This window comes from Cyrtonyx montezumae, unplaced genomic scaffold, assembly GCF_038088225.1.
Source record: "Cyrtonyx montezumae isolate F1298 unplaced genomic scaffold, pur_monq_1.0 scaffold_2, whole genome shotgun sequence".
Taxonomy (NCBI): Eukaryota; Metazoa; Chordata; class Aves; order Galliformes; family Odontophoridae; genus Cyrtonyx; species Cyrtonyx montezumae.
In genome coordinates, this window is record NW_027071936.1 from 363,007 (window position 1) to 378,524 (window position 15,518).

Consider the following 15,518-nt stretch of genomic DNA (forward strand, 5'->3'; position numbering starts at 1 on the left):
ATGTAATGCAATGTGAAATGAACTATATTAAAATGTGAAACGAAAATTGAAATGTAATGAAAATTGAAATGAAGTAAATTTAAATGTGAATTGTGAAATGAAAAGAAATCAAAATTGAAATGAATTAAATTTAAATATGAAACGTGAAATGAAAAGCAATGAAAATTGAAATGAAGTAAATTTAAATGTGAAACGTGAAATCAAAATGAATGAAATGTGAAAAGAAGTAAATTTAAATGTGAAACGTGAAATAAAATGTGAAATGAAGAATATTTAAATGTGAAACGTGAAATGAAATGTGAAATGAAGTAAATTTAAATGTGAATCATTAAAAGAAATGTTATGAAACGTGAAATGAAGTAAATTTAAATGTGGAACGTGAAATCAAAATTAATGAAATGTGAAATGAAGTAAAATTAAATGTGAAACGTGAAATCAAAATTAATGAAAAGTGAAATGAAGTAAATTTAAATTTGAAACGAAAAAGGTAATGAAATGTGAAAAGAAGTAAATTGAAATGTGAAACGTGAAATGAAATGCGAACTGAAGTAAATTTAAATGTAAAACGAGAAATGAAATAAGAAATGTAATGAAATTTGAAATGAAACTTCAAACGAAACGTCAAACATCAACCAAAACGTCAAACATCAACCAAAACGTCAAACATCAACCAAAACGCCGACCAAAACGCCGACCAAAACGCCGACCAAAACGCCGACCAAAACGCCGACCAAAACGCCGACCAAAACGCCGACCAAAACGCCGACCAAAACGCCGACCAAAACGCCGACCAAAACGCCGACCAAAACGCCGACCAAAACGCCAACCAAAACGCCAACCAAAACGCCAACCAAAACGCCAACCAAAACGCCAACCAAAATTCAAAACATGAAGTAAGTAAATTAATAAAGTGAAATGAAATAAATATAAATGTGGAACGTGAAATGATATAAAATGAAATGTGAAATGAAGTAATTTTATATGTGAAAAGAAAATTTAAAAGTAATTGAATGTTAAATGAAGTAAATTTAAATGTGATACGAGAAATGAAATATGAAATGTAATGAAATGTGAAATGAAACGTCAACCGAAAAGTCACTCGTCAAACGAAAAGTCAAACGTCAACTGTAAAGTGAAACGAAACAACAACCAAAACGTCAACCGAAACGACAACCAAAATTCAAAACATGAAATAAGTAAAATAATAAAGTGAAATGAAGTAATTTTAAATATGAAACGTGAAATGAAATGTGAAAAGAAGTAAATTTAAATGTGAAACGTGAAATGAAAAGTAATGAAATGTGAAATGAAGTAAATTTAAATGTGAAACGTGAAATAAAAATTATTGAAATGTGGAATGAAGTAAATTTAAATGTGAAACGTGAATTAAAAATTAATGAAATGTGAAATGAAGTAAAATTAAATGTGAAACGTGAAATCAAAATTAATGAAAAGTGAAATGAAGTAAATTTAAATTTGAAACGAAAAAGGTAATAAAATGTGAAAAGAAGTAAATTTAAATGTGAAATGGGAAATGAAATGAGAAATGAAGTATATTTAAATGTGAAACGGGAAATGAAATATAATGAATTACTAAATCAAGTAAATTAAAATGTGAAACGTGTATTGAAAAGTAAAGAAATGTGAAATGAAGTAAGTTTAAATTTAATACGTAAAATGAAATGTGAAATGAAGTAAATTTAAAAGCGAAACGTGAAATGAAATTTAAAAAAAAGTAAAATTAAATGTGAAACACGCGAAATCAAAAGTAATGATATGTGAAATGAAGTAAATTTAAATTTGTAACGTGAAATCAAATGTAAGGAAATGTGAAATGAAGTAAATTTAAATTTGAAACCAGAAATGAAATAAAATTAAATGTGAAACCTGAAATGAAAAGTAATGAAATGTGATATGAAGTAAAACTAAATGTGAAAGGTGAAATGATAAGTAATGAAATTTGAAATGAAGTAAATTTAAATTTTAAACGAGAAAGGAAAAGCAATGAAATCTGAAATGAAGTAAAATTAAATGTGAAACGAGAAATGAAATATAATGAAAAGTGAAATGAAATAAATGTGAAACGTGAAATGAAGGAAATTTAAAAGTGAAACTTGAAATGAAAAGCAATGAAATGAGAAATGAAGAAAATTTAAATGTAAAACGAGAAATGAAATAAGAAATGTAATGAAATTTGAAATGAAACTTCAACCGAAACGTCAAACGTCAACCAAAACGCCAACCAAAACGCCAACCAAAACGCCAACCAAAACGCCAACCAAAACGCCAACCAAAACGCCAAACGAAATTCAAAACATGAAATAAGTAATATAAAAAAGTGAAATGAAGTAAATTTAAATGTGAAACGGGAAATGAAAAGTAATGAAATGTGAAATTAAGTAAATTTAAATGTGAAAAGTGAAATGAAAAGTATTGAAATGTGAAATGAGATAAATTTAAATGTTAAACGTGAAATCAAATGTAATCAAATGTGAAATGAAGTAAATTTAAATGTGAAACGTGAACTGAAATGTAATGAAACGTGAAATGAAGTAAATTAAAAAGTGAAACGTGAAATGAAATGTAATGAAATGTGAAATGAAGTAAATTAAATTTGTGAAACGAAAATGGAAATGTAATGAAATGTGAAATGAAATAATTTAAATGTGAAACAAGAAATGAAATAAATTTAAATGTGAAACGTTAAATGAAATGTAATGAAATATGAAATGAAATAAATTTAAATGAGAAACGTGAAATGAAATGTGAAATGAACTAAATTTAACTGTGAAACGTGTAATGAAATGCGAAATGAAGTAAATTTAAATGTGGAACTTGAAATGTAATTTAATGAAATGTGAAATGAAGTAAATTTAAATGTGAAACTTGAAATGAAATGTAACGAAATGTGAAATGAAGGAAATTTAAATTTGAAACGAAAAATGAAAAGTAATGAAATTTGAAAAGAATTATATTTAATTGTGAAACGTGAAATGAAAAGTAATGAAATATGAAATGAAGTAAATTTAAATCTGAAACGTGAAATGAAAATTAATGAAATGTGAAATGAAGTAAATTTAAACGTGAAAAATGAAAAGTGAAAAGAATTTAATTTAAATGTGGAACGTGAAATGAAAAGTAATGAAATGTGAAATGAAGTAAATTTAAATGTGAAACGTGAATCGAAATGTGAAATAAACTAAATTTAAATGTGAAACGTGAAATGAAATGTGTAATGAAGTAAATTTAAATGTGAATCGTGAATTGAAATGTGAAATAAATTAAATATAAATGTGAAACGGGAAATGAAATAAGAAAAGTAATTATTTTTAAAATAAAATGTGAAATGAGATGTGAAACTTGAAATATGTAAAGTAATAAAATTTGAAAAGAAGTAAATTTAAATGTGAATCGTGAAATGTAATGTGAAATGAAGTAAATTTAAATGTGAAACATGAATAGAAAAGTAAAGAAATGTGAAAAGAAGTAAACTTAAATTTGGAACGTGAAATCAAAATTAATGAAAAGTGAAATGAAGTAAATTTAAATCTGAAACGTGAAATGAAAAATAATGAAATGTGAAATGAAGTAAATTTAAACGTGAAAAATGAAAAGTGAAAAGAATTTAATTTAAATGTGGAACGTGAAATGAAAAGTAATGAAATGTGAAATGAAGTAAATATAAACCTGAAACGTGAATCGAAATGTGAAATGTAGTAAATTTAAATGTGAAACGTGAAATCAAAATTAATGAAATGTTTAATGAAGTAAATTTAAATGTGAAACATGAAATGTAATGTAATGAAATGTGAAATGAATTAAATTTAAATGAGAAGCATGAAATGAATAGTAATGAAATGTGAAATGAAGTAAATTTAAATGTGAAACGTGAAATCAAAATTAATGAAATGTTTAATGAAGTAAATTTAAATGTAAAACATGAAATGTAATGTAATGAAATGTGAAATGAATTAAATTTAAATGAGAAACATGAAATGAATAGTAATGAAATGTGAAATGAAGTAAATTTAAATGTGAAACGTGAAATCAAAATTAATGAAATGTGAAATGAATAAATTTAAATATGAAACGTGAATAGAAATGTGAAAAGAAGTAAATTAATGTGAAACGTCAAATGAAAAGTAATGAAAAGTGAAATGAAGTAAACTTAAATGTGAAACGTGAAATGAAGTAAATTAATTAAATGTGAAATGATGTAAATTTAACTGTGAAAAATGAAATAAAATGTATTGAAAAGTGAAATGAAGTAAATTTAAATGTGAAACGTGAAATGAAAATTAATGAAATGTGAAATGAATTAGATTTAAATGTGAAACGTGAAAAGAAGTAAATTTAAATCTGAAACGTAAATCGAAATTTGAAATGAAGTATATTAAAATGTGAAACGTGAAATGAAAAGTAATGAAATGTGAAATGAAGAAAAATTAAATGTGAAACGTGAAATCAAAAGTAATCAAATGTGAAATGAAGTAAATTTACATCTGAAACGTGAATCTAAAAGTAATGAAATGTGAAATGAAGAAAAGTTAAATGTGGAACTAAAAATGAAAACTAATGAAATGTGAAATGAAGTAAATTTAAATTTGAATCAAAGAATTACAAGTAATGAAATGTGAAATGAAGTAAATTTTAATGTGAAACGTTATATTAATGTATTAATTTTGAAATGAAGTAAATTTTAATTTTAAAAATGAAATCAAGTGTAATGAAACATGAAATTAAGTAAATATAAATTTGAAAAGAAAAAAGAAAAGTAATGAAATGTGAAATGCAATAAATTTAAATCTGAAACGTGAATCGAAATGTGAAATGTAATAAATCTAAATGAGAAACGTGAAATCGAAATTAATGAAATGTGAAATGAAGTAAATTTAAATGTGAAACGTGAATTCAAAATTAATGAAATGTTGAATAAAGTAAATTTAAATGTGAAAAATGAAATGTGAAATGAAGGAAATTAAAATGTGAAACGTGAAATAAAATGTAATGAAATGTGAAATGAAGTAAATTTAAATGTGAAACATGAAATGAAAAGTAATTAAATGTGAAATGAAGTAAATTTAAATGTGAAACGTGAAATGAAATGTAATGAAATGTGAAATGAAATAGATTTAAATGTGAAACGTGAAATGAAGTAAATTTAAATCTGAAACGTAAATCGAAATTTGAAATGAAGTATATTTAAATGTGAAACATTAAAAGAATATAATGAAAAGTGAAATAAAGAAATGTTAAATATGAATCGTGAAATCAAAAGTAATCAAATATGAAATGAAGTAAAATTAAATGTGAAATGTAAAATCAAAATTAATGAAATGTGTAATGAAGTTAATTTAAATGTGAAAAATGAATTGAAAAGTAATGAAATGTGAAATGAAGTAAATATAAATTTGAAACGTAAATCGAAATGTGAAATGAAGAATATTTAAATGTGAAACGTGAATCGAAATGTGAAACGAAGTAAATTTAAATGTGAAACATGAAATGAAAAGTAATGAAATGTGAAATGAAGTAAATTTAAATGTGAAACGTGAAATGAAAAGTAAAAAAAATGTGAAATTAAGTATATTTAAATGTGAAAAGGGAAAAAAAATGTGAAAAGAAGTAAATTTAAATGTGAAATGTTAAATGAAAAGTAATGAAATGTGAAATGAAGTAGATTTAAATGTGAAACGTGAAATGAAATGTGAAATGAAGTAAATTTAAATGAGATACGTGAAATGAAATGTAATGAAATGTGAAATGCTGTAATTTTAAATGTGAAACGAGAAATAAAATATAATGAAACATGAAATGAAGTAAATTTAAATGTGAATCGTGAGATAAAAAGCAATGAAATGTGAAATGAAGTAAATTTAAATGTGAAACGTGAAATGAAAATTAATGAAATGTGAAATGAAGTAAATTTTAATGTGGAACTTGAAATGAAAATTAATGAAATGTGAAATGAAGTAAAATTAAATGTGAAACTTGAAATGAAATGTAATGAAATGTGAAATGAAGTAAATTTAAATGTGAAACGTGAATCGAAATGTGAAATGAAGTATATTTAAATGTGGAACGTGAAATCAAAACTAATGAAATGTGAAATGAAGAATATATAAACGTCAACCGAAACGTCAACCGAAACGTCAACCGAAATTCAAAACAAGAAATAAGTAAAATAATAAAGTGAAATGATGTAAATTTAAATGTGAAACGTGAATTGAAATTTGAAATGAAGTAAATTTAAATGTGAAACACGAAATAAAAATTAATGAAATGTGAAATGAACTAAATTTAAATGTGAAACGTGAAATCAAAAGTAATGAAATGTGAAATGTATTAAATTGAACTGTGAAACGTGAAATGAAATGTGAAATTAAGTAAATTTAAATGTGAAACGTGAAATGAAATGTGAAATGAAGTAAATTTAAAAGTGAAACATGAAATGTAATGTAATGAAATGCGAAATGAAGTAAATTTAGATGTGAAACATGAAATGAAAAGTAATGAAATGTGAAATGAAATAAATTTAAATCTGAAACGTGAATTAAAATGTGAAAAGAATTAAATTTAAATGTGAAACGCGAAATAAAAATTAATGAGATGTGAAATGAAGAAAATTTAAATGTGAAAAATGAAATCAAAATTAATTAAATGTGAAATGAAGTAAAATTAAATGTGAAACGTGAAATCAAAATTAATGAAATGTGGAATGAAGTAAAATTAAATGTGAAAAATGAAATGTGAAATGAAGTAAATTTAAATGTGAGAGAAAAAAAGTAATGAAATGTGAAATGAAGAAAATTTAAATGTGAAATGGGAAATGAAATGAGAAATGAAGTAAATTTAAATGTGAAATGTGTAATGAAAAGTAAAGAAATGTGAAATGAAGTAAGTTCAAATTTGATACATAAAATGATCTGTGAAATGAAGTAAATTTAAAAGCGAAACGTGAAATGAAATTTATAAAGAAGTAAAATTAAATGTGAAACACGTGAAATCAAAAGTAATGAAATGTGAAATGAAGTAAATATAAATGTGAAACGAGAAATGAAAATTAATGATATGTGAAATGAAGTAAATTTAAATGTGAAACGTGAAATCAAAATTAATAAAATGTGGAATAAAGTAAAATTAAATGTGAAAAATGAAATATTAAATGAAGTAAATTTAAATGTGGAACGTGAAATCAAAATTAATTAAATGTGAAATGAAGTAAATATAAATGTGAAACGAGAAATGAAAATTAATGATATGTGAAATGAAGTAAATTTAAATGTGAAACGTGAAATCAAAATTAATAAAATGTGGAATAAAGTAAAATTAAATGTGAAAAATGAAATATTAAATGAAGTAAATTTAAATGTGGAACGTGAAATCAAAATTAATTAAATGTGAAATGAAGTAAAATTAAATGTGAAACGTGAAATGAAAAGTAAAAATATGTGAAATGAATTAAATTTAAAAGTGGAATGTGAAATGAAGAATAATGAAATGTGAAATGAATTAAGTTTAAGTGTGAAAAGCGAAATGAAATGTGAAAAGTAGTAAATTTAAATGTGAAAAGTGAAATGAAATGTCTAATGAAGTAAATTTAAATGTGAAACGTGAATTGAAATGTGAAATGAATTAAATTTAAATGTAAAACCTGAAATGAAATAAGAAAAGTAATGATTTGTGAAATAAAATGTGAAATGAAATGTAAAAATTGAAGTAAGTAAAGTAATAAAATTTGAAAAGAAGTAAATTTAAATGTGAATCGTGAAATATAATGTGAAATGAAGAACATTTAAATGAGAAACGAGAAAAGAAAAGTAAAGAAATGATAAATGAAGTAAATTTAAATCTGAAACGTGAATCGAAATGTGAAACGAAGTAAATTTAAAAGTGAATCATTAAAAGAAAAGTAATGAAACGTGAAATGAAGTAAACTTAAATGTGGAACGTGAAATCAAAATTAATGAAATGTGAAATGAAGTAAATTTAAATGTCAAACGAGAAATGAAAGTTAAAAAAATGTGAAATGAAGTAAATTTAAATGTGAAACGTGAAATGAGAAGTAATGAAATATGAAATGAAGTAAATTTAAATTTGAAACGAAAAAATAAAAGTAATGAAATGTGAAATGAAGAAAATTAAAATGTGAAACGTGAAAAGAAAGCTATTGAAATGTGAAATGAAGTAAATTTAAATCTAAAACGTTAATCGAAATGTGAAATGAAGTAAATTTGAATGTGAAACATGAAAATGAAATTTGAAAGGAAGTAGATTTATAGTTGAAACATGAAATGAAAATTAATGAAATGTGAAAAGAAGTAAATATAAAAGTGAAACAAGAAATCAAAATTAATGAAATGTGAAAAGAAGTAAATTTAAATGTGAAACGTGAAATGAAATGTGAAATGTAGTAAATTTAAATGTGAAACAAGAAATGAAAAGTAATGAAATTTGAAATGAAGTAAAATTAAATGTGAAATATGAAATCAAAATTAATGAAATGTGAAATGAAGTAGATTTAAATGTGAAACGTTAAATTAAGTAAATTTAAATCTGAAACGTAAATCAAAATGTGAAATGAAGTAAATTTAAATGTGAAACATGAAATGAAATGTAATGAAATGTTAAATGAAGTAAATTTAAATGTGAAAAGTAAAATCAAAATTAATGAAATTTGAATTGAAGTAAATTTAAATGTGAAATGTGAAATCAAAATTAATGAAATGTGAAATGAAGTAAATTTAAAGTTGAAACATGAAATGAAATAAGAAACGTAATGATTTGTGAAATGAAATGTGAAACTTGAAATGAAATATCGTATGTCATGAAATGTGAAATAAAGTGAATTTAAATGTGAAACGTGAATTGAAAAGTAATAAAATGTGAAAAGAACTGAAAAATGAAACGCGAAACTTGAAATGAAATATGAAAATAATGAAATGTGTAATTAAATGTGAAAGTAAATGTAAAACGTGAAATAAGTAATGAAATGTGAAATGAAGTAAATTTAAATGTGAAAAATTAAATAAAAATTAATGAAATGTGAAATGAAGTAAATTTAAAGTTGAAATGTGAAATGAAAACTAATGAAATGTGAAATAAAGTAAATTTAAATCTGAAACGTAAATCGAGATCTGAAATGAAGTAAATTTAAATGTGAAATGTGAAATCAGAATTAATGAAATGTGAAATGACGTATATAAAAATGTGAAATTTTTAATCAAAATTAATGAAATGTGAAATGAAGTAAATTTAACTGCGAAAAGTGAAATTAAGTAAATTTAAATCTGAAACGTAAATCGAAATGTGAAATATAAATATGAAATAAAGAAATATAAATGTGAAATATGAAATATGAATATGAAATATGAATATGAGATATGAAATATAAATGTGAAATAAAGTAAATGTTAATGTGAAATGTGAAATCAAAATTAATGAAATGTGAAATGAAGAAAATTTAAATGTGAAACGTGAAATCAAAAGTAATGAAATGTGAAACGAAGTAAATTTAAATGTGGAACGTTAATTAAAAATTAACTAAATGTGAAATGAAGTAATTTTAAATGTGAAAAATGAAATGTTAAATGAAATAAATTTAAATGTGGAACGTGAAAACAAAGTTAATTAAATGTGAAATAAAGTAAAATTAAATGTGAAACAAATCAAAAGTAATGAAATGTGAAATGATATAAATTTAAATTTGAAATGTGAAATGAAATAATAAATGAAGTAAATTTAAATGTGGAACGTGAAATCAAAATTAATGATATGTGAAATGAAGTAAATTTAAACGTGAAACGTGACATGAAATGTGAAAAGGAGTAAATTTAAATCTGAAACATGAATCGAAATGTGAAACGAAGTAAATTTAAATGTGAATCATTAAAAGAAAAGTAATGAAACGTGAAATGAAGTAAATTTAAATGTGAAACCTGAATTCAAAATTAATGAAATGTGAAATGAAGTAAATTTAAATGAGGAAGGTGAAATCAAAATTAATGAAATGTGAAATGATGTAAATTTAAATTTGAAACGAAAAATGTAATGAAATGTGAAAGGAAGTAAATTTAAATGTGAAACATGAAATGTAATGTGAAATGAAGTAAATTAAAATGTGAAACGTGAAACTAAAAGTAATGAAATGTGAAATGAAGAAAATATATAAGTTAAACGTGGAATTAAATGTTATAAAATATTAATTTAAATGTGAAATATGGTCTGAAATGTTATATAAAGTAAATTTAAATGTGAAAGTTGAAATGAAATAAATTTAAATGTGAAACGTGAAATGAAATGTAATGAAATGTGAAATGAAATAAATTTAAATGTGAAACGTGAAATGAAATGTAATGAAATGTGAAATGAAATAAATTTAAATGTGAAACGTGAAATGAAATGTGAAATGAACTAAATTTAAACGTGAAACGTGTAATGAAATGTGAACTAAAGTAAATTTAAACGTGAAACTTGAAATGAAAAATGAAATGAAGTAAATTTAAATGTGAAACGTGAAATGAAATGTGAAAAGAAGTAAATTTAAACGTGAAACGTGAAATGAAATATGAAACGAATTAAATTAAAATGTAAAACATGAAATGAAATGCAATGAATTATTTAATGAAGTAAATTAAAATGTGAAACGAGAAATGAAATGTAATGAAATGTGAAATGAAGTAAATTTAAATGTGAAACGTGAAATAAAATGTGAAATGATGAAAATTAATATGTGAAAGGGGAAATGAAAAGTAATGAAAAGTGAAGTGAAGTAAATATATATGTTAATATGTAAAAAATGAAATGTGAAATGAAGTAAATTTAAATGTGAAACGTGAAATGAAATGTGAAATGAAATGTGAAATGAAGTAAATTTAAATGTGAAACGTGACATGAAATGTGAAATGAAGTAAATTTAAATGTGAAAAGTTAAATGGAATTTAATGAAATGTGAAACATGAAATTAAAAGTAATGAAATGTGAAAATAAGTAAATTAAAATGTTAAATTTGAAATGAAATGTAAGGAAATGTGAAACGTGAAATTAAAAGTAATGAAATGTGAAAAGAAGTAAATTAAAATGTGAAACGTAAATCGAAATTTGAAATGAAGTATATTAAAATGTGAAACGTGAAACGAAAAGTAATGAAAAGTGAAATGAAGTCAATTTAAATGTGAAACGTGAAATGAAAATTAATGAAATGTGAAATGAAAACTAATGACATGTGAAATGAAGTAAATTTAAACCTGAAACGTAAATCGAGATCTGAAATGAAGTAAATTTAAATGTGAAATGTGAAATCAGAATTAATGAAATGTGAAATGACGTAAATTAAAATGTGAAATTTTTAATCAAAATTAATGAAATGTGAAATGAAGTAAATTTAACTGCGAAAAGTGAAATTAAGTAAATTTAAATCTGAAACGTAAATCGAAATGTGAAATATAAATATGAAATAAAGAAATATAAATGTGAAATATAAATGTGAAATATGAAAATGAAATATGAAAATGAAATATGAATATGAAATATGAATATGAAATATGAAAATGAAATATGAATATGAAATATGAATATGAAATATGAATATGAAATATGAATATGAAATATGAATATGAAATAAGTAAATATAAATGTGAAATGTGAAAACAGAATTAATGAAATGTGAAATGAAGTAAATTTAAATGTGAAACGTGAAATCAAAAGTAATGAAATGTGAAACGAAGTAAATTTAAATGTGGAACGTTAATTAAAAATTAACTAAATGTGAAATGAAGTAAATTAAAATGTGAAAAATGAAATGTTAAATGAAATAAATTTAAATGTGAAACGTGAAAACAAAGTTAATTAAATGTGAAATAAAGTAAAATTAAATGTGAAACAAATCAAAAGTAATGAAATGTGAAATGAAGTAAATTTAAATGTGAAATGTGAAATGAAAATTAATGTAATGTGAAATGAATTAAATTTAAAAGTGGAACATGAAATGAAGAATAATGAAATGTGAAATGAATTAAATTTAAATGTGAAACCTAAAATGAAATAAGAAAAGTAATGATTTGTGAAATAAAATGTGAAATGAAATGTGAAACTTGAAATAAGTAAAGTAATAAAATATGAAAAGAAGTATATTTAAATGTGATTCGTGAAATGTAATGTGAAATGAAGAAAATTTAAATGTGAAACAAAAAAAGAAAAGAAATGTGAAATGAAGTAAATTTAAATTTGAAATGTGAAATGAAATGTGAAATGAAGTAAATTTAAACGTGAAACGTGACATGAAATGTGAAATGAAGTAAATTTAAATCTGAAACGTGAAATCAAATGTAATCAAATCTGGAATGATGTAAATTTAAATGTGAAACGTGGAATGAAAATTGATGAAACGTGAAATGAAGTAAATTTAAATGAGAAACTTGAAATGAAATGTGAAATGAAGAAAATTGAAATGTGAATTGAAGATAATTTAAATGTGAAACATGAAATGAAATATAAAATCAAGTTAGTTTAAATGTGAAACGGGAAATGAAATGTAATGAAAAGTGAAATGAAATAAATGTGAAATGAAAAATGAAGGAAATTTAAAAGTGAAACTTGAAATGAAAAGTAATGAAATGTGATCTGAAGGAAATTTAAATGTGAAACGTGAAATGAATAGTAATGAAAAGTGAAATGAAGTAAATTTAAATGTGAAACGCGAAAGGAAAATAAATGAAATGTGAAAAGTAACGTGAAATTAAATGTGAAACGTGAAATAAGCAATGAAATGTGAAATGATGTAAATTTAAAAATGAAACGTAAAATAAACTGTGAAATGAAGTAAATTTAAATATGAAACCTGAAATGAAAATTAGTGAAATGTGAAATGAAATAAATTTAAATGTGAAACGTAAAATAAAATGTGAAATGAAGTAAATGTAAATATGAAACCTGAAATGAAAAGTAATGAAATGTGAAATGAAGTAAATTTAAATTTGAAACGTGAAATGAAAACTAATGAAATGTGAAATGAAGTAAATTTAAATGTGAAACGTGAAATGAAGTAAATTTGACTGTGAAACGTTAAATTAAGTAAATTTAAATCTGAAACGTAAATCAAAATGTGAAATGAAGTAAATTTAAATGTGAAACTTTTAATCAAAATTAATGAAATGTTAAATGAAGAAAATTTAAATGCAAAACGTGAAAAGAAAACTAATGAAATGTGAAATGAAGTAATTTTAAATTTGAAATGTGAAATGAAATTTGAAATGAAGTAAATTTAAATGTGAAACGTGAAATCAAAATGAATGAAATGTGAAAAGAAGTAAATTTAAATGTGAAACGTGAAATAAAATGTGAAATGAAGAATATTTAAATGTGAAACATGAAATGAAATGTGAAATGATGTAAATTTAAATCTGAAACGTGAATCGAAATGTGAAATGAAGTAAATTTAAATGTGAAACGTTTAAGCAAAATTAATGAAATGAGAAATGAAGTAAATTTTAATGTGAAACGTGAAATGAAAAGTAATGAAATGTGAAATGAAGTAAATTTAAATGTGAAACGTGAAATGAAATGTGAAATGAAGAATATTTAAATGTGAAACGTGAAATAAAATGTGAAATGAAGTAAATTTAAATCTGAAACGTGAATCGAAATGTGAAATGAAGTAAATATAAATGTGAAACGTTTAAGCAAAATTAATGAAATGTTAAATGAAGAAAATTTAAATGCAAAACGTGAAATGAAAACTAATGAAATGTGAAATGAAGTAATTTTAAATTTGAAATGTGAAATGAAATTTGAAATGAAGTAAATTTAAATGTGAAACGTGAAATCAAAATGAATGAAATGTGAAAAGAAGTAAATTTAAATGTGAAACGTGAAATAAAATGTGAAATGAAGAATATTTAAATGTGAAACATGAAATGAAATGTGAAATGATGTAAATTTAAATCTGAAACGTGAATCGAAATGTGAAATGAAGTAAATTTAAATGTGAAACGTTTAAGCAAAATTAATGAAATGAGAAATGAAGTAAATTTTAATGTGAAACGTGAAATGAAAAGTAATGAAATGTGAAATGAAGTAAATTTAAATGTGAAACGTGAAATGAAATGTGAAATGAAGAATATTTAAATGTGAAACGTGAAATAAAATGTGAAATGAAGTAAATTTAAATCTGAAACGTGAATCGAAATGTGAAATGAAGTAAATATAAATGTGAAACGTTTAAGCAAAATTAATGAAATGTGAAATGAAGTAAATTTAAATGTGAAACATGAAATGAAAAGTAATGAAACGTGAAATGAAGAAAATCTAAAAGTAAAACGTGAAATAAAAACTAATGAAATGTGAAATGAAGTAAATTTAAATGAGTAACATGAAATGAAATGAAATGAAATGTGAAATGAAGTAAATTTAAATCTGAAATGTAAATTGAAATGTGAAACGATGAAAATTTCAATGTGAAACGAGAAATGAAATACGAAATGTAATTGAACGTCAACCGAAACGTCAACCGAAACGTCAACCGAAACGTCAACCGAAACGTCAACCGAAACGTCAACCGAAACGTCAACCGAAATTCAAAACATGAAATAAGAAAAATAATAAAGTAATATAAAGTGAAATTAAATGTGAAACGTGACATGAAAATTAAAAAAAATGTGAAATGAAGTAAATTTAAATGTGAAACATGAAATGAAATGTAAAGACATGTGAAATGAAGAAAATTTAAATGTGAAACGTGAAATGACATATAAAATGAAGTAAATTTAAATGTGAAATTGGAAATGAAATGAGAAATGAAGTAAATTTAAATGTGAAATAATAATTGAAATGTAATGAATTCTTAAATGAAGTAAATTTAAATGTGAAACGTGTAATGAAAAGTAATGAAATGTGAAATGAAGTAAATTTAAATTTGATAAGTAAAATGAAATGTGAAGTGAAGTAAATTAAAATGCGAAACGTGAACTGAAATTTAAAAAGAAGTAAAATTAAATGTGAAACACGCGAAAGCAAAAGTAATGATATGTGAAATGAAGTAAATTTAAACTTGAAACCAGAAATGAAATAAAATTAAATATGAAACGTGAAATGAAAAGTAATGAAATGTGATATGAAGTAAAATTAAATGTGAAAGGTGAAATGATTAGTAATGAAATGTGAAATGAAGTAAATTTAAATGTGAAACGTGAAATGTAAAGTAATCAAAAGTTAAATGTATTAAATTTAAATTTAAAACGAGAAACGAAATGGATTTATATGTGAAACGCGAAGGGAAATGTAATGAAAAGTGAAATGAAGTAAATTTAAATTTGAAACGGGAAATGAAGTAAATTTAATTTAGAAAAGTAAAATGAAAAGTAGTGAAATTTGAAATGAAGTAAATTTAAATTTGAAACGAGAACGGAAAATCAATGAAATCTGAAATGAAGAAAAATTAAATGTGAAACGAGAAATGAAATGTAATGAAAAGTGAAATGAAATAAATGTGAAACGTGAAATGAAAACGTGAAAATTTAAAA